Genomic DNA, 19038 nt, shown 5'->3' with positions numbered 1-19038 from the left:
CGACCTGGCGTTCACGGCGATACCTCACATGCATGCTGAAATTGCGGTTTACATATGACACTAGACCAACGCTTGTGCGCGCATTTGCGCGCAAGCACGGGGGGACAGGGGGGCTTGATTTTTTTTTTTTGTTTTTTTTTTTTTTTTAATTTGCTTTCTTATGTTATCTTGACACCTTTTCTTTCATTTTTTTTTCTTTAATCATTTTTATTGTTATCACGGTGAATTTAAATTTCCTCTATGATAGCAATCTGTAGTGACAGGTACTCTTTTTAAAAAAAATTGGGGTCTTTTATACTCTAGATCTTTCCTCTGACCTTAACGCATCTGACCATACCAAAATTGGTGTGATAAAATACTTTCCCAATTTCCCAATGGCGCTGTTTATTTCTGGCGAAACAGAAGTTATGAAATGCTCGTAGCCTCCGGCATCTTAGGCCATAGAGATGATTGGAGCCATTCTCATCTCCAATCAGCTCTATGGTTAGATAATTGAACCACCGGCTGCACTCTCGGGTTAACCGGTGGGACAGGAGAGCCCGAGAAAAACCGTGGAAGGCAGCGGAAGGCGGCAGGAGGGGGGGGGGGAGTCCCCTCCCACTGCATGTAAAAGCAGTCTAGCGGCCAATTATCCGCTAGGATTGCTTTTACATGTAAGCCGACCGCTTGCTGTAAAAAACGATACCAAGATGATGCCTAAATCTGCAGGCATCATCCTGGTATAACCACTCAAAGTCCAGCAACGTACCAGTACATTGCTGGTCTTTGTTTGGCATATAGGTTTTTTTTTTTTCATGCAGCCTGTGGGCTGAACGAAAAAAAAGAGAACCTATCAGAAATCAGCACAGGAATAATGCGTAGTATTACTCATCATTAACCGCCCAAACAACCACCCACTGAATTTAATGATGGGTATACACGACACTATCCACGTATACCAAAATAGGATTTTAACTGCAGTGCTGAAATCAGAAAATCACCACAGCTGCTATCAGCAAAGGTATCCATATATGCTGAGCGCAAACGCTGTTTGTGTCAGAATATATAAAATCAATGCATGGTAGCCGACGAGGGACCTGCAAGAGAAACAGGTCACAAAAGAATGAAAAAACAAACAAAGTACATTAAAAAAAAGTACATTAGGAAGAGTAGGACATATAAAATGACTGACACAACAAAAGTTTTTGGATTCTCATCATTAACCGCCCAAACAACCACCCACTGAATTTAATGATGGGTATACACGGCGCTATCCACGTATACCAAAATAGGATTTTAACTGCAGTGCTGAAATCAGAAAATCACCACAGCTGCTATCAGCAAAGGTATCCATGTATGCTGAGCGCAAACACTGTTTGTGTCAGAATATATGAAATCAATGCGTGGTAGCCGACGAGTACCTGCAAGAGAAACAGGTCACAAAAGAATGAAAAAACAAACAAAGTACATTAAAAAAAAGTACATTAGGAAGAGTAGGACATATAAAATGACTGACACAACAAAAGTTTTTGGATTCTCATCATTAACCGCCCAAACAACCACCCACTGAATTTAATGATGGGTATACACGGCGCTATCCACGTATACCAAAATAGGATTTTAACTGCAGTGCTGAAATCAGAAAATCACCACAGCTGCTATCAGCAAAGGTATCCATGTATGCTGAGCGCAAACACTGTTTGTGTCAGAATATATGAAATCAATGCGTGGTAGCCGACGAGTACCTGCAAGAGAAACAGGTCACAAAAGAATGAAAAACAAACAAAGTACATTAAAAGTACATAGGAAGTGTAGAAGAACATAAAAAATGACTGAGACGACAACTATTTTTGGCTTTTATGTATTTTTTTTTTTTTCTTCAAACGTCGAGTTCCAGGTTCCAGGTTCGGGTCTCTCAAAATGACGATAGCCATCGAACATCTTTTGAGACCCTGTGTAAATGTGCCCTAAACTGTGCCGTGCTGTACCCTATGCTAATAATCCACTAGTGTGTGGTAGCGACGGAAACAGTCACCGTGGCAAAGACCAGGTCGGTCAGGACAGTCGGGACAATAATTCCGGGTGTCACGCCTAAATCCGCGCTTGCTGCAGACACGGCATCTTTTTTGGGGGTATCGTTTGGTATCGGTACTCGGGAGGTATTGCGGAAAATGCCTCTCATGCAGCCGCCTCACTGCATCTGGTTGGGGAAGTTGGGCAGGAGCACCAGCTGAATACACAAGGGCTCTGATTATCTCTTCTTGGAATTGAAAGAAGGATAATGTTCCAGCAGAAGCTTTGTATAAGACAAAAGCGTTGTAAACAGCCAATTGAAATAGGTATACAGACACTTTTTTGTACCAGCGTCTGGCCTTACGGGCAATTAAGTACGGTCCCATCATCTGGTCGTTGAAGTCCACCCCTCCCATTTTACGGTTATAGTCGTGGACACAGAGGGGTTTCTCAACAACAACACCGGTGACCGTAGTAATTTGGACTGCCGTGTCTGGGTGAATGGAGGACAGCACGTAAACGTTTCGTTTGTCCCTCCACTTCACTGCAAGCAATTCCTCGCACCTCAAGCAGGCTCTCTCCCCCGAGCTCAGTGGGGCATTCACTAGCCGCTGGGGGAAGCCCCGGCGATTAGATCGCACGGTGCCACAAGCGCCAATTTGCAATTGATAGAGGTGTCTAAAAAGTGGCACGCTTGAATAGAAATTGTCCACGTACAAGTGGTACCCCTTTCCGAATAAGGGTGACACCAAGTCCCAAACTATCTTGCCGCTGCTCCCTATGTAGCCTGGGCAGTCGGGGGGCTCCACAGTGCTATCTTTTCCCTCATAGACACGGAAATTAACTGTATAGCCTGTGGCCCTGTCACAAAGCTTATACAACTTGACCCCGTATCTGGCACGCTTGCTGGGGAGGTACTGTTTGATAGCAAGGCGACCAGTAAACTTAATCAGGGACTCGTCAACGCAGACATCTTGTTGGGGGGTAAACAAGGCTGCGAACCGCTGATTGAAGTGGTCTATGAGGGGCCGAATTTTGTGGAGCCGATCATATTCAGGGTCTCCCCGAGGACGACAGAGTTCATTGTCGTTGAAATGCATGAACCGAAATATTTGTTGGTATCGAGCCCTGGACATAGCAGCAGAGAACACGTACATTTGATGAATTGGGTCAGTGGACCAATATAACCGCAATTCATTCTTTCTTGTAATGCCCGTGTTGAAGGAAAGGCCCAGAAAGGTTTTAAACTCCTGAATCGTAATAGGATTCCAGGCGAATGGTCTGGCAAGGGGTGAATTTGGGTTGGCGGCGATGAATTGTTGAGTGTACAAATTTGATTGGTCCACAATAGATCTGAAAAGATCTTCAGTGAAAAACAGCTCAAAAAAGTTTATGGGATTAAAACCAGCTGTTTCCACTTGGATTCCGGGTTGGGCGGTGAATGGGGGAAGTACTGGCGCTGTGGAATCTGTGGGCTGCCAATTAGGATATGCCAGCGCTTCAGGGAGGACACTATGGGCTCTACGGGCCTGTCTTCGGATACGCGGTGGCTGCGGGCCACTACTCGTGCTAGCCACCGCACCAGCTTCAACTGCACTCAGGTGACTCGCCACGTCACCAGGTGATACTGCAGTGCTGGTTGAAGGTCCAGGGTGTACTAGGCCGCTCGTGCTTGCCAGTTCACGAGAAGTGTGAGCGGCACTAGTACTGGCACTCTGCTGCATACCAGAAACCTCCAGTTCTTGCAAGTCAACAACTCCAGAATGGGGTCGGGTACGCCTGACCCTAGCAGGGACCCCTCTGTCGGAGCTATCTGTCAGGGAGCCGCTGCTGTCATCTGGTTCGTATATTGACCCTGATTCTGACAGTGAGGCTTCCCCATCGCTCTCACTTGACATGGCCATTATACTGTATATAGCATCATCACTGAGCGAACGTTTTGTCATTTTGGTAGCTAAATTTACTCGTACAGTGATGCGACTACTAGGTAATAAAAGCACCTGGTTGTCGAGGACTATTTGGTCGCTACAAAGAAAAACTGCTAGTGCTAACAGAGATCAGGCCTGACTCTGCTAACGCAGCGGTTTTGTGTGATTTGTGTTTTTTGGAAGTGTCAGTAATCTATTGATTACTACACTTGCCTGGGTAAGGTGGGCTGGGCAGGGGGGCTAAACGCAGGTGCTAGCAGGAATCAGTGCTGATTGTGCAAACACTGCGTTTGGGGAACACTAAATTATGAGGACGCTAGTATAGTTCTGATCAGATCAGATATTGATCTGTTCAAACACTATACTAGTAACGGTGGTGTGTGTGTGTTAGTGTACTTGACTCTAACTGACGCTAAGTAACGGTGGTGTAGTGGGACCCTGACGCTAACTAGCTAGCCTAAGTTGTGTCACCCGTGACGCTAATACAGTGATCGGTAATCACTGTATATAGTGAACACTGTGACAGGGAAGTGAAGGGGTTAAACTGGGGGAGATCAAGGGGTTAAACCTTTATAGAGGATAGATGGCGGGTGGCCTAAACCTATTCGGGCCTAGCGCAAGCGCAAATTAGGGTCACCAGTGACACTAAATACAGTGATCAGTAGTTATCTGATATACTGTATATATTAGTGCACTGATTTATATGGAGTGAAGGGGTTAACTGGGGAAGATCAAGCGGTTAAAAGTTTATTAGGGAATAGGTGGCGGGTGCCCTAACCCTATATGGGCTTAGCGCAAGCGCAAATTAGGGTCACTAGTGACACTAAATACAGTGATCAGTATTTACCTATATACTGTATTTAGTGCACAGAGTAATAGGTAGTGAAGGGGTTAACTGGGGCTGATCAAGGGGTAAAAACTTTATTAGGGGATAGGTGGCGGGTACCCTAACCCTATTTGGGCCTAACGCAGGCGCAAACTACGCTCACAAGTGACACTTATACAGTGATCAGTAAAATATCTGTATACCACTGTATATAGTGTTCACTGTGAGGGGTTTTGGGGGTGATCAGGGGGTGATCAGAGGTGATGAAGGGGTTAAATGTACCTATGTGAGGTGTGTCAGTGTGCTGCTTGGTGGAACTCACGTTTTTGGTGTGTCTCTGTCTCTCTCCTGGAACCGAAAGGACTCCAGGAAGGACAGTGACATCACTTCCCCTGTCTGTGTTTACATTACACAGACAGGGGACAGATTGCCATTGGTGGGGACCGATCTACAGACACTGACCAAAAATCATTGGTCAGTATCTGATGACTGATCGGTTCCCTACCGAATGACATCGGGATCGGGACCCGCGGCGCGCGGGAGCGCGCTCTGGAGCCGTGATCGCGCATCACGTTAATACTACGTGGCTGAGCGGTATCGTGCCGCTCTGCCGCAGTAGTATTACCGTGAGCGGTATTAAAGTGGTTAAAGGATTTTTTAATTTTATGGTTTCACTTTAAGCATTTTTAAAATAACTGCTCCTGTAAAAAAGATTGTTTTAAAAACAAAAATTGCATTGCTACATGTCTCCCAGGGCAGTACCCAGGTCCCCATACACTTTTTTATGGCAAAAACTTGCATATAAGCCTTTAAAATGAGGACTTTTGATTTTTCATGTCCGTGTCCCTTTAATAGAGTTTTTCCCTGTTTGAGATGTTCTGGTGCCAACCGAACAGGGGGGTGTTCGGCCCATCACTAATAAAAATGCTTTTCAGGCATGGCCCATCTTCAGGTCATGTCGCATTTTGAAAAAGTTTTAAATGAATCCCCATGTTAATGAGTGAAATAAGTATTTGACCCCTTCGCAAAACATGACTTAGTACTTGGTGGCAAAACCCTTGTTGGCAATCACAGAGGTCAGAAGTTTCTTGAATTTTGCCACAAGGTTTGCACACATCTCAGGAGGGATTTTGTCCCACTCCCATTTACAGATCCTCTCCAAGTCATTAACCACTTTAGAACTGCTCACTGTGCTGCTACTGCGGCCAGAGGCTTGCTCCCGCTGTGTTTAGACACAGCGGGAGTCGGGGCGGAGGAGGAGAGGTGGCAATCACCGTCTCTCTTCCCTGATCGTTGGGGAAGTGTGAGAAGATCCACCCGCTTGTGTAAACAAAGCGGGCGGATCATCTCTGTGACAGACAGGGAGAGATCCCAAGATTCAGCATAGCTGAACCTGCAATCTCTGTCTCTGTCACAGAACCCCATCCCCCCCCCCCACACACGTCAGTAAGCATGAGGCATACATTTAACCCCTTGATCACCAACAGTGTTAACCCCTTCCCTGCCAGTGTCAGTATTACAGTAACAGTGCATATTTTTAGCATTGATTACTGTCAATGGTCCCCCCAAAAGTGTCAAAAATGTCAGTTAGGAGTCTGATCTGTCCGCCGCAATGTCGCAGTCAAGCAAAAAAATTGCAGATCGCCGCCATTACTAGTAAAAAAAAAAACAATAAAAATGACAAATCTTTCCCGTAGTTAGTAAATGCGATAACTTTTGCGCAAACCAAACAAAATACGCTTATTGCAATTTTTTTTACCACAAATATGTAGCAGAAAACAAATTGGCCTAAAATTTAAAAAAATTTTGATTTGTACATTTTTTTGGGGGGAATGTTATATAGCAGAATGTGAAAAATATTGTTTCTTTTTCAAAATTGTCGCTCTTTTTTTCAAAAATTAAAAATTTCACAGGTGATCAAATACCACCAAAAGAAAGCTCTATTTGTGGGGAAAAAAGGACATAAGTTTCACTTGGGTACAGCGTCGCACGACCGTGTAATTGTCCGTTAAAGTAACGCAGTGCTGAATCGCAAAATATGGCCTGGTCAGGAAGGGGGTAAAATCTACCGGTCTTAAAGTGGATAAAAATATGCTCATTGAGAATTTTTTTGTCAAAGAAATGTATCTAAATACATTTTGGCCCTAAATATATGACAAAAATTTAATATATTGGATATTTTTTAACAGTCAAAGTAGAAAATGTCAATTTTTCGCAAACTTTTTGCTCTTTTTTTTATTAATATCGCAAAAAATTAAAAGGGCAGAGGTGATCAAATACCACCAAAAAAAAGCTCTGTTTGTGGTAAAAAAAGGAACTTATATTTTGTTTGGGTACAGCATTGCATGACCGCGCAATTGTCAGTTAAAGTCGCACAGTGCCAACACGGAAAAAAGTGGCCTAGTCATTGAGCAGCCAAATCTTCCGGGGCTAAAGTGGTTAAGGTTTTGAGGCTAATTCTTGGTGAATTTGAACCTTCAGCTCCCTCCACATATTTTCAATGGGATTAAGATCTGGAGACTGGCTAGGTCACTCCAGGAGCTTAATGTGCTTCTTCTTGAGCTACTCCTTTGTTACTTTGGCTGTGTGTTTTGGGTCATTGTCATGCTGGAATACCCATCCATGACCCATTTTCAATGCCCTGGCTGAGGGAAGGAGGTTCTCACTCAAGATTTGACGGTACATGGCCCTGTCCATCGTCCCTTTGATACAATGAAGTTGTCCTGTCCTCTTAGCAGAAACCCCCCCTCAAAGCATAATATTTCCACCTCCATGTTTGACAGTGGGGATGGTGTTCTTGGGGTCATAGACAGCATTCCTCCTCCTCCAAACATGGCAAGTTGAGTTGATGCCAAAGAGCTCGATTATGGTCTTATCTGATCACAACACTTTCACCCAGTTCTCTTCTGAATCGTTCAGATGTCCATTAGCAAACTTCAGATGGGGCCTGTACATGTGCTTTCTTGAGGCAGGGGACCTTGCGGGCGCTGCAGGATTTCAGTCCTTCACGGCGTAGTGTGTTACCAATTGTTTTCTTGGTGACTATTGTCCCAGCTGCCTTAAGTACATTGACAAGATTCTTCTGTATAGTTCTGGGCTGATTCCTCACTGTTCTCATCATCATTGAAACTCCACAAAGTGAGATCTTGCACCAAGGAAGATTGACAGTTATTTTGTGTTTCTTCCATTTGCGAATAATCAAACCAACTGTTGTCACCCTCTCACTAAGCTGTTTGCCGATGGTCTTGTAGCCCGTTCAAGCCTTGTGTAGGTCTACAATCTTATCCCTGACATTCTGGGACAGCTCTTTGCTCTTGACCATTATGGAGAGAATGGAATCTGATTGATTGCTTCTGTGGACAGGTGTTTTTTTATATAGGTAACAAGCTAAAAACAGGAGCACTCCCTTTAAGATAATGCTCCTAATCTCAGCTCGTTACCTGTATAAAAGACACCTGGAAGCCAGAAATCTTGCTGATTGAGGGCGGATCAAATATTTATTTTACTCATTAAAATGCAAATCAATTTATACCTTTTTTGGAATGGTTTTTTTTTTTTCTGGATATTTTTGCTGTTATTCTGTCTCTCACTGTTAAAATAAACCAACCATTACAATTCTAGACTGATCAATTGTTTGTCAGTGGGCAAACAAACAAAATCAGCAGTGGATCAAATACTTTATCCCTCACTGTATATAGCGATAAAAAAACCTGATCTGGGGACTAATTGGGTTCCCATTACTATAGATGTGTACCCTCTCCCACTAACCCATCTACAGGTTGGCAAAAGAGGGAGAAAACCTAGCACCCATGGACACTCTACACCCCTGGCGGAATACCTTACCGTCAAATTGAACAAATTATGTCCAAGAAGATACCCCAAACTATCTAAAATGAACTCTGGACACATGTTAGGTTGCTATATCTATCCAAATAGAAAGTAATGGCCTCTAGACCCAATGTATGGGGGCTACATGAGTAGAGACTGGCAGCATCACACTTAACCCAGGGATAATTTTCTTTCCAATAAAATGATTCCCAAATGCCTAGTGACGGTTTGGTGTCTCTTAAAAAGCTGGGTAGTTCTCTAACCAAAGGTTGTAGTTGGGTACCGACCCACTAACCCAGTCCTATATTCAGGAATCCTATCCCAGGCACTATGAGCCTACCCACTAGGGGATCTGAATCCTTGTGGGTTTTTGGGAGATGGTAAAAGACCGCCATTAATGAGAAATGGGGTACTAGGACCTCACCCTCCTCTTTGGTAAAGACCCAAATTTTCACCTCTTTCTGTAAGAATGCTGTCAGCCTTTCCTTGTATACCTTTGTGGGGTTACTATTCAGCTTTTCATAAGTGGCATCATCGTACAACTGTTGCAAGGCCTCATTTTCATACATGATAGCATCCTGTACAACTACACTGCTCAAAAAAATAAAGGAACACTTTTTAATCAGAGTACAGCATCAAGTCAATTAAGCTCCTGGGGTATTGATCTGGTCAGTTAAGTAGCAAAGGGGGTTGTTCATCAGTTTCAGCTGCTTTGGTGTTAATAAAAAGAACAACAGGTGCACTAGATGGACGACTATGAGATTACCTCCAAAACAAGAGTGGTTTTACAGGTGAAGGCTACAGACTTTTTTTCCCTACTCCTCTTCTCTGACTGTTTTTCACTAGTTTTGCATTTGGCTAGGGTCAGTATCACTACTGGTAGCATGAGGGGATACCTGGTCCCTATAGAGGTTGCACAGGCAGTCCAACTCCTCCAGGATGGCACATCAATACGTGCCATTGCCAAAAGGTCTGCTGTGTCTCTCAGCACAGTCTCAAGAGCATGGAGGAGATTCCAGGAGACATGCAGTTAATCTATGAGAGCTGGACGGGGCCGTAGAAGGTCCTTACCCCATAAGCAGGACTGGTATCTGATCCTTTGTGCAAGGAGGAACAGGATGAGCACTGCCAGAGCCTATTTCCACTGGTGTTAATGTCTCTAACCAAACAATCAGAAACAGACTTCATGAGGGTGGCCTGAGGTCCCGACGTCCTCCAGCGGGCCCTGTGCTCACTGCCTGGTACTGTGAAGCTCGATTGGCATTTGCCGTTAAACACCAGAATTGGCAGGTCCTCCAATGGCGCCCTGTGCTTTTCACAGATGAGAGCAGGTTCACCCTGAGTAAATTTGACAGACGTGAAAGGGTGAAAGGGTCTGGAGAAGCCGTGCTCCAGTAGTGATTGTATCTTGTGCTTCTGTGCTCTTCATTTGAAAGTGCAATATAAATGACTTTACATTATAAATAAAATAAATAATAGGAAGTTGAAAGTGTCATACTGAAAATAAAGAGTAATGCTGTTTACTTTGTGTGCCCCTAAACCCAAACAACAATTTTAAATTCCCCCTGGAAATTCATTTTCTGAGATAAAATTCTGCAGTAGATTGAATAATCATTTAAGTCAGAAGTAAATTACTTTAACATGTACTGTGAACAAACTGTGCTCTAGGCAGGGGGAACTACAATGGATATCCAAGGTATGCATGGACAATACGATAAAATGACTTAAGGCAGCACATCCAAAGAGCTACATTTTATAATATTTTATCAAAAGGATGGCCACAGATGGGTAGTTGTTTCAGTGAAAATGTTGGTGGTGAGAATCTGCCTATTTCTGGACAAAAACATTTCCCTTGCAATAATTAGACCTGCTAGTATAAATTTCTTAGCCCCTTTGGTTTTAGAGCTTCAGCACTTCAGTATGATGGTGATACCATATGAGCTAACTGAGCTACAGAACAGAAACTCTCTGATCAGCACTGTACAGACATAGATGAGACGTAAGAGTTACAATAAGTTTTTTTTTTTTTTTTTTTTTTACTAATAGCGAATACGCTGTTTGCTGTGCAAGAGATATTTTATTTTGCAGTGGAATATTTCTTAAGCTTATAAAAATGTGATGACAGTTCTTTTTGCAAAGACTACCCAATCATGTGCAAGAAAAAAAAGGGTTTTTTTTTTCTTGTACATGATTGGAAGATGGATATTGCAAAAGCTTCACCTCATTTAAGCTAAGGGAAAATCCCCCTGCTATGTGAACAGCTTAGTTGCATTTACTAAATCCACCCCAATGTGTCAGTAAAAAGAACCCGTCACAGGTATATGTAACAAAGTCATAATATATGACACTATTGCAGAACATTGTGTGAAAGATTCATGTACGCATGCACATTTCTATTAGCCAAACATCTCACAGGAATTTCCTGATATGAGGACAATGAGGGGAAGGAGGAAGAAAGGGGAAAAAAGGTAGGAAGGGGAAGCGGGTTGGTGAGGGCAGGGACAAGGGAGGGACCAGAAGGACATGAAAAATGGATGGGGTACGACAGCGGGATATTAGAGGGATTAGATGGAAGCAGTGGGGAAGGGGAACCAGGCGGCCCAACCACATAGGGGTGCCCTGGCTTCCCTTTCCGCCTCTGAGCCTCCACCTCTCAGTAACGGACTGAATGCTGCCCAGATACACTCAGTAGTGGCAAGGGAACAGTGGAATAGCTGTGCAGTCAAGAGCAGTTTCAGCTAAGCAGTTGATAAGGAGAGGTTTCCCATAAGTCTATTGTATTTGGGCGTGGTTTGGAAATAAAGCCAATAGAACCATGTATCTATGAACTTAGATGGATTGTCTTGCATGATTGCAATTATTTCCTCCATGTCTGCTATTGCTTGCTGAGCAAATAACTGAGCTATAGTTATTGGGGCATAAGCTATAAAAAAAATAACTGCATATGAAACAGAAAAAAACCTACATCTAAAATATGCATTTTAAATTACTCATAGTCATATTATCTGGTAAGTACATGTTTTTCAAATGTGAACTTTTTTAGATAGACAACATTATAAATATCAATTTTCAAATATTTTAAAATAGCAGTAAAATGTGTAAAGACACCCTTTTATTCTATAACTGTTTACTAATTGCAGCCTTTTATTCAAAAGTTAAATTGATGAGTTCCTGTATTTACCAAAATTATTCAACATTCCCTTAAATGAAATTTTGTAATTTTCAGACCTTCCCTGGGACAGCAACTGCAAGATGCTTCCTCTCATCATGTAAGTTACAACATTACTTTATATAAATATCTAATATATTTAATTGTGTTTATTTTAAGTGACATTTACAATAGGAGTTGTATTACATGTATTTGTGAACTAGAAAATCCTAGATCAAAAATGAAAATTGGAGTAAAATTTAGCAAATAAATTATAATGTACTATTCTCAGAGATGTATAGTAACGAAGTAGAACTACTTCACAACTGTACTTAAGTACTAAAAGGCGGTATCTGTACTTTACTAGAGTATAATTTTTTTCTCCTACTTCCACTTTTACTTCAGTACATATTTTTGATGAGTTTAATACTTTTACTCCGATATTTTTTTATGTGCTGCATCATTACTCCTTACAATTATAAAAATGTTACGGATCATTCCATTCCAAACTCGCACTGTCGCTGACTTTTTTTACTCAAGTCTCACTGTCTCTGAGACTCACAAGTCACGACCAATCCCCGACTCGATGCGATGGCTCAGGGGCAGAGCCTCGCCGCCTCTGCCCTCCCTCGGCTCGGCCCAAGTCCCGCCTCCCGCTCGGCTCTCAAGTGAAGTGGTGGTGGCGAAAGAGGAGAGACACCTGCCTGCGGAGTGATCTCTCTGGGCCCTGGCTGGGGGAGGTACTGTGAGTTACTAGAGTCTAGACTACTAGACTGTCTCTGGGCACTGTGCAGCGCTGCCGCCCAGCGCAGGATAACTGGATGGAGGTAGGAATATATTCTTCTTTCAGCAGGGGGGACTGGACTGGGGACTGTGGAGAGAGAGGCTGGAGGACTCGAGGCAGCCTAAGGTAGGAGAAGTAAGAACTGTCTTGAAGTCAAATCACCCTACTCTAAGGGGGATCTATAATGGGAGGGGGACCCTGGCCTGCTCTAAGGGGGCTCTATAATGGGAGGGGGACCCTGGCCTTCTCTAAGGGGAATCTATAATGGGAGGGGGACACTGGCCTGCTCTAAGGGGAATCTATAATGAGAGGAGGACCCTGGCCTGCTCTAAGGGGGATCTATAATTGGAGGGGGACCCTGGCCTGCTCTAAGGGGGATCTATAATGGGAGGGGAACCCTGGCCTGCTCTAAGTGGGATCTATAATAGGAGGGGGACCCTGGCCTGCTCTAAGTGGGATCTATAATGGGAGGGGGCATGATCCAATTTGCTACAGCAGGGGGAAAAAATCCTTCCTGATCCCCTGACAGGCAATCGGATATTCCCTGGATCAACTTTACCTAAAATAAATTTGAATACCCATTTATATTATGTACACCTAGGAAAGAATCCAGACCTTTTTTAAAGCAATCTAGTGAGCTAGCCAGAACCACCTCTAGAGGGAGTCTATTCCACATTTTCACATCTCTTATGGTGAAGAAACCTTTCCGTATTTGGAGACAAAATCTGTTTTCCTTTAGACATAAAGAGTGCCCCCTTGTCCTCTGTGTTGACCTGAAAGTGAACAACTCAACACCAAGTTCACTATATGGACCCCTTATGTATTTATAAAAAGGAAAGAATATAACTGCGCTAACTAATAGAAAACAGCAGCAACTTAAATTGTGACAAGCAAAGGTAAATATGTAAAGGGCTAAGTTGCGCTAATATGTACTGAATCGACAAATGATCATCAGATAAAGCACAATAATTGATAAATAGTCCACAATGATAACAAATCTGTATCCAAATGGTAGACACAGTCCAAATTCCAAAATTCCAGTGTCAGATGAATAAACCAATGTTCATCTCCTTACCAGAAAGCGGAATAGAGTTTGCCTAAAAACTCAAATGAAGTAGGTTCAACCAGCCTCCGATCGATATGCTTGGATAATCCTCACATCAACAGATGGTAATCATAATGGGAGAAAAATTGAAATTCCATAGCGTAATACTGTTATATACTTATGGATCACCCTGAGAAGTGCACACCGTCACCAGAAGGCAGATAGTTGAAAGCACCAGCACCCTTAGGTCCCAAATGCTTACCAGATGGCAAATTGTGAGTGATATATAGGGAATAGAAGTGACAAACAAAAACCTCTCCCGACACCACTGCCTCTTATCGGATTACAGTAGGTTCAGGCCAAACAATCCGTCATGCGGTCCTCAGAGCCAATAACTCCAAAAGGATCACTCCAAAACAGGATAGGGTTCTCCCACAAACACAGATGGAATAGAGTCGACCAGCCTCAGATGAATGTGCTCAGGTTCGCCTCACATCAGTCAATGGTAGTTATATATGGGAAAAAGTAGACTCCATAGCATAATACTGTTAATGCTTAAAGGTCACCCTGAGAGGTGCACACCATCACCAGAGTCAAATCCCCAGACAGAGCACCAACACCCCTATGACCTAAATGCTTACCAGATAGATTAAGCTCTAGGTGAAAAAGAGGGAAGGATGTAACACACAGAGGACCTCTCCCAACACTACTGCCGCTTACCAGACTGCAATGGGTTACCAACCACACTCTCAGGAAGCCGATCCTTAGAGCAGGTGTCACTGGAAAGATTACTCCTGAACTGGCTCGATCATAACCCCAATATAGTGTAAATGGAAAACAAAGGCACTACATAGTGCATTACCACAACACTTTATTGGAAAACAAATAGACAGCAACTTACAGAAATGTAGATATAATACAGCGAGGATAAGGCAAGCCGCCGGCCGTTCGGCTCCTCCGCCCATCCTATCCAATAGCGTCCGCACAAGCAGGTGACGTCAGCACGCCGCGACCGACGATTACTTATCATTGTGGACTATTTATCAATTATTGTGCTTTATCTGATGATCATTTATCGATTCAGTACATATTAGCGCAACTTAGCCCTTTACATATTTACCTTATGTATTTATACATGTTGATCATATCCCCCCTTAATCTCCTCTTCTCAAGAGAGAATAAATTCAGTTCCTCTAATCTTTTCTCATAGTTGAGCTCCTCTATGCCTCTTATCAGTTTGCCCTTCTCTGCACTTTCTCCAGTTCCCCAATATTATTTTTAAAAACTGGTGCCCAAAACTGAACTGCATATTTCAGATGAGGTCTTACTAATGATTTGTACAGGGGCAAAATTCCATCTCTCTCTCTGGAGTCCATGATTTACAAATTATATATTAATCATAAGTCACTTGTCAGCAAATACATTTCCATTAAAAATACATGAAATGTAACATGACAAAGGCATTTGGATTTTTTTATTAAATGATCTTTGAAAAATAAAAGGTCAGCAATTCTCAATAATTACAACTAGAGATTTTCTCACAAAAGACACTTGTTTGTTAAATATTTTTGTAATTAAAATTAGGCAGTATAAAGAAAAAAATATGCAATATGTTCTGTGAAAATAAATGTGTTTTACTTATTCTATTATATTGTATGGTTGTATGTTGATATAGTTATGAAACAGTGAACTTCAAAATTGTTTTATATTTGACCTCCAATAGATTAAGTTATTGAAGATAATTTATCCATTTAAATCGGGTTTTATTTTAATAAATGAGTAAGTCTAATAGCACACAGAAAACATTGATCAAATAAAGAAATCTGGAATAATCTTCCTGTGTGTTTAATAGTAATAGTGGGAGTTCAATATTTCTATTCAAACAAAGAGTTTAGTAGACATATTTACAAAAGGCCTTATGATGTTTGCCATCTTTGCTGAAGAAAACATTTGTAAAACCTTTGGAGTGACTACCAGGTGCCAAAAGTTCTCCAGGGTATTGATGTTATTCAGATATAGTCCTTCATTTGAACTTCAAACAATATTCTTGCATGAGATTTTTTAATGGGTTTGACAAAATAAAACCATTTCCATCTGTAAGCATATATGACAGTTTTACGTTAGGGAACATGGTAGTTACATTAGCAATTATAAGTATTATTTAGAAAAAATAGAAACAAAAGTATCTATGTGCACAATTTGTAAAAAATAGCAATAGACTTTGAATGGCAGTTGGATATTCGCAAACAACAGAGCCACCAAAATATTAAGATTCCACCTATGATGTTAACTTTGAAATAATCCATTAAGGGCACCTCATCCATATAGTGAGTTCCCTTAACTGTTGCCCCTTTAAGTGAAAAATATTAAAAACAAAAATAATACATATAAAGCAGGCGCTGTTAAGTGATGGCTAATGTAGATAAAATGGAAAATAGCATACAAATGTGCCAATAATGTGAACACAACAATACACTATTGCTATATAACATTGGCCATCCGCGAGGGATTAGAGAGGTGCAGACCCATCTAGGTGTTCTGATTGCTGATAAGGCTGGGACCTGGGGCTTCTGGGGAGCAGATTTATGAGTCTTATCATGAGGTTGAGTACTTGAATCAAAATAAGAAAGCATGGTGTGGGTTTCAGCATTTATTGAGCACCAATTTATTCCACTTAAAAATACTTCTTCGTATATGGACTGTGAATGCTTCACATTTATTAATTTCTGCTGGTTATATAGCAATAGTGTATTGTTGTGTTAACACTATTGGCACATTTGTATGTTATTTTCCATTTTATCTACATTAGCCATAACTTAACAGCGCCTGCTTTGTATGTATTATTTTTATGATGTAAAATTGCTAACTTGCATTTCATGAGCATTTATGCATTATTACACCCTACAGAGGCAGAAAATCTTCTTCCATTTTAAAATATAAAAAAAATTGAGATTCACTACAAGACAGGCAGAGGGTGCTACTGCTTCTAGGCTCGCAAACTCAAGGGTTTATGATATTTTTTTTGTTCCACAAAAACTTAATTGAAATTCAATTGCAAATACAGAAACAAAGACCCAGTGGGTCATGAACAACATTACAAAAATTGAGAGTAAAAAAGGGAAGGAAAGTACGTTTTCCCAAAAATATCATATAGAGTGGCATATCAGTAATATACGCAATCCATGCAGGTTACTTACATAAGGCAATGCTGAGTGAGAACCAGGAGTGAGTAAGCAGGGCCTACGTGCATGGGTAAAGCTTTTAGAGGATAGGGTTCCATGCAATGAGCCAAAGTCCCAATGCAGCAAGGGCCACATATTCTAAAGGTCCAAGTAGTCAAAAAAAAAAAGATTGCAGAGGATGTCAGTCAGGCATAGTACGTATAAGACAGGGGTAAAGAGCCTGGTCATCAGACTCCCTGCAGGGAGTTTAACCAGGGGGAAAAGAAAGTTTCCATAGAGTAAGTGAAGAAAAGGACCTTTGAAAAGGGAGATGAGGTGCGGGCTAGGGTGTGAAAGAGAAGAGGGAGATGAAAAGGAAGGGGATAGGAGAGGTGTCACATACCTTAGAGGAGACTGAAATTACAAGGTCGGACTCTCTTGTATCTCCAGCCCAGGCCCCACTAGAAGTGAAACAGAGGGCGCCGACAGACAGGAGTAACATGAGTGCCTGCAGATGTAGATTGAGGAATTAGCAGCAGAAGATGTGATTTAAAAACAGCAGGAGAACCATCAGGTCAGGAACAGTAGCCGCGCACAGTAGTTTAGCTGGAGTTGAGGAAGCACTCCACTTGCACTGAATCTGTGGCTGGTCAGAGCTCTCAGCATATTTGCAGCAGGAACTGCGACAGCAGACAGCCAGGCAGACACTAGAATGGGTCGGGAAGCCAGGATCAGAGACAGAAACATGGTCACAGGATTAGCCAGGGTCATCAACAGGTGAGCAGTGAGGTACCAAATCAAGAGCAGAGCCAAAGTCAGAAACGAGCCAAGTCAGGAATTAGCAGCAAGACAAATGCAGGATCCAAGGTCAGGTCAGGAGTAAGCCAGGTCAGCAAGCAAGAAAACACACTGGAAGTACACAGGACACAGGGAACAGCTGAAAACCAGTCAGCATTAGAACACAGGCAGAAGCATCTTTACATAGTCCATCTGGCGCCAACATGCACTGTGCGCACACCTTTTCCTCTGCGCGCATACCCACGCGCATTCCTGATAGCCATTACGTGGAGATTCATGTACACATGTGCATTTATGTTAGCCAAATATCTCACAGGAATTCTCTGACAGGAGGAGAATGAGGGGAAGGAGGAAGAAAGGAGAAAAAAGGTAGGAAGGGGAAGCGGGTTGGTGAGGGCAGGGACAAGGGAGGGCCTAGAAGGACAAGAGAAATGGATAGGGTAGGACAGCAAGATATTAGAGGGGTTAGATGGAAGTAGTGGGTGGGGGGAAGTGGTTGGCCCAACCATCTAGGGACCCCCTGGCTTCCCTTTCTGCCTCTCAGCCTCCACCTCTCAATGATGGACCACATGCTGCCCAGATGCACTCAGCAGTGGCAAGAGAATGGTGGAATAGCTGTGCAGTCAAGAGCAGTTTCAGCTATGCAGTAGATAAGGAGAGATTTCCTGTAAGTCTGCTGTATTCAGGCGTGCTTTGGAAATAAAGCCAACATCACTATGTATTTATGAACTTAGATTGATTGTCTTGCACTATTGCAATTAGTTCCTCCATGTCCGCTATTGCTTGCTGAGCAAAAGAAGCCAATCTCTGATGGAAGGGGAACGTGTGGAGCCAAAAAGAACAAGTATGCAGTGTTTGGCAGCATTAACCATATCCATTGCTAGGGATTTTAAATACACTTCCCATAGGAGGGATATATGGTGTAGCAGGAATTGGGCTGGAGTGAAGTACAATGCAAGGGTAGTGATGGAGGAGATGACGCGGTGAACCTCAGACCAGTCTGGAGTAATGGACAAGCCCACTGGTATATGGAACAATGAGCCCAGGTCCGAGCCGCATCTCATGCAAAGGTTGGAAGCTGAGGATAAAAACTTGTGAAGCCATGTCGGGGTCCTGTACCATCGTGTTTGAACCTTATAGCCATTGTCCTGGACTATATAGTTTACTGAGCTCTTGCGAATGTGGTTATAGATGTGTTCCCAAGCTTCCTCAAACAAGTCCAAGAACAAGTCTTTTTCCCAAAAGAGACAGGCCTTGCGTGCCTTCGACCAGTGTGAGCTAAACAGAAGTGACTAGGTAGTTGATATTAAGTGTTGATGGGGTTGTCAACTTCTCATACACCTGACTGATGAGCCCAATAGTGCAGAGGAAGGCCTCCCTTACGTATCTGACTCGCAGACCCTGGTAGAGCAGACAGGTGGCATGGGAGAGCAGAATGGTATGAGGGCCTGGTGGGTCTGCTGTTGGACGGGCAGCCCCAAGGTCTCAGAGGCTTTAAAGGAGACAACCAGCAGGTAGGAGGATCCAA

The 19038-nt window shown here is 42.7% G+C and overlaps 1 protein-coding gene across 12 annotated transcripts in view; it reads left to right on the top strand.

The window, feature by feature from the left end:
- PTPRD (protein tyrosine phosphatase receptor type D) overlaps window positions 1-19038 on the top strand; it is a 1741884-nt gene that overhangs the window by 202138 nt on the left and 1520708 nt on the right. For all 12 annotated transcript variants that reach the window (XM_082266411.1, XM_082266413.1, XM_082266423.1 and 9 more), the window contains exon 3: window positions 11801-11843. The gene's annotated coding sequence lies outside the window, so the exon portion shown is untranslated. The remainder of the gene's footprint in view (window positions 1-11800; window positions 11844-19038) is intronic.

This window comes from Pelophylax lessonae (assembly GCF_965119305.1).
Source record: "Pelophylax lessonae genome assembly, chromosome: 1".
Classification (NCBI taxonomy): Eukaryota; Metazoa; Chordata; class Amphibia; order Anura; family Ranidae; genus Pelophylax; species Pelophylax lessonae.
Note: the sequence above shows the minus strand (reverse complement) of the source record. Positions and strands in the feature narration are given on the sequence as shown.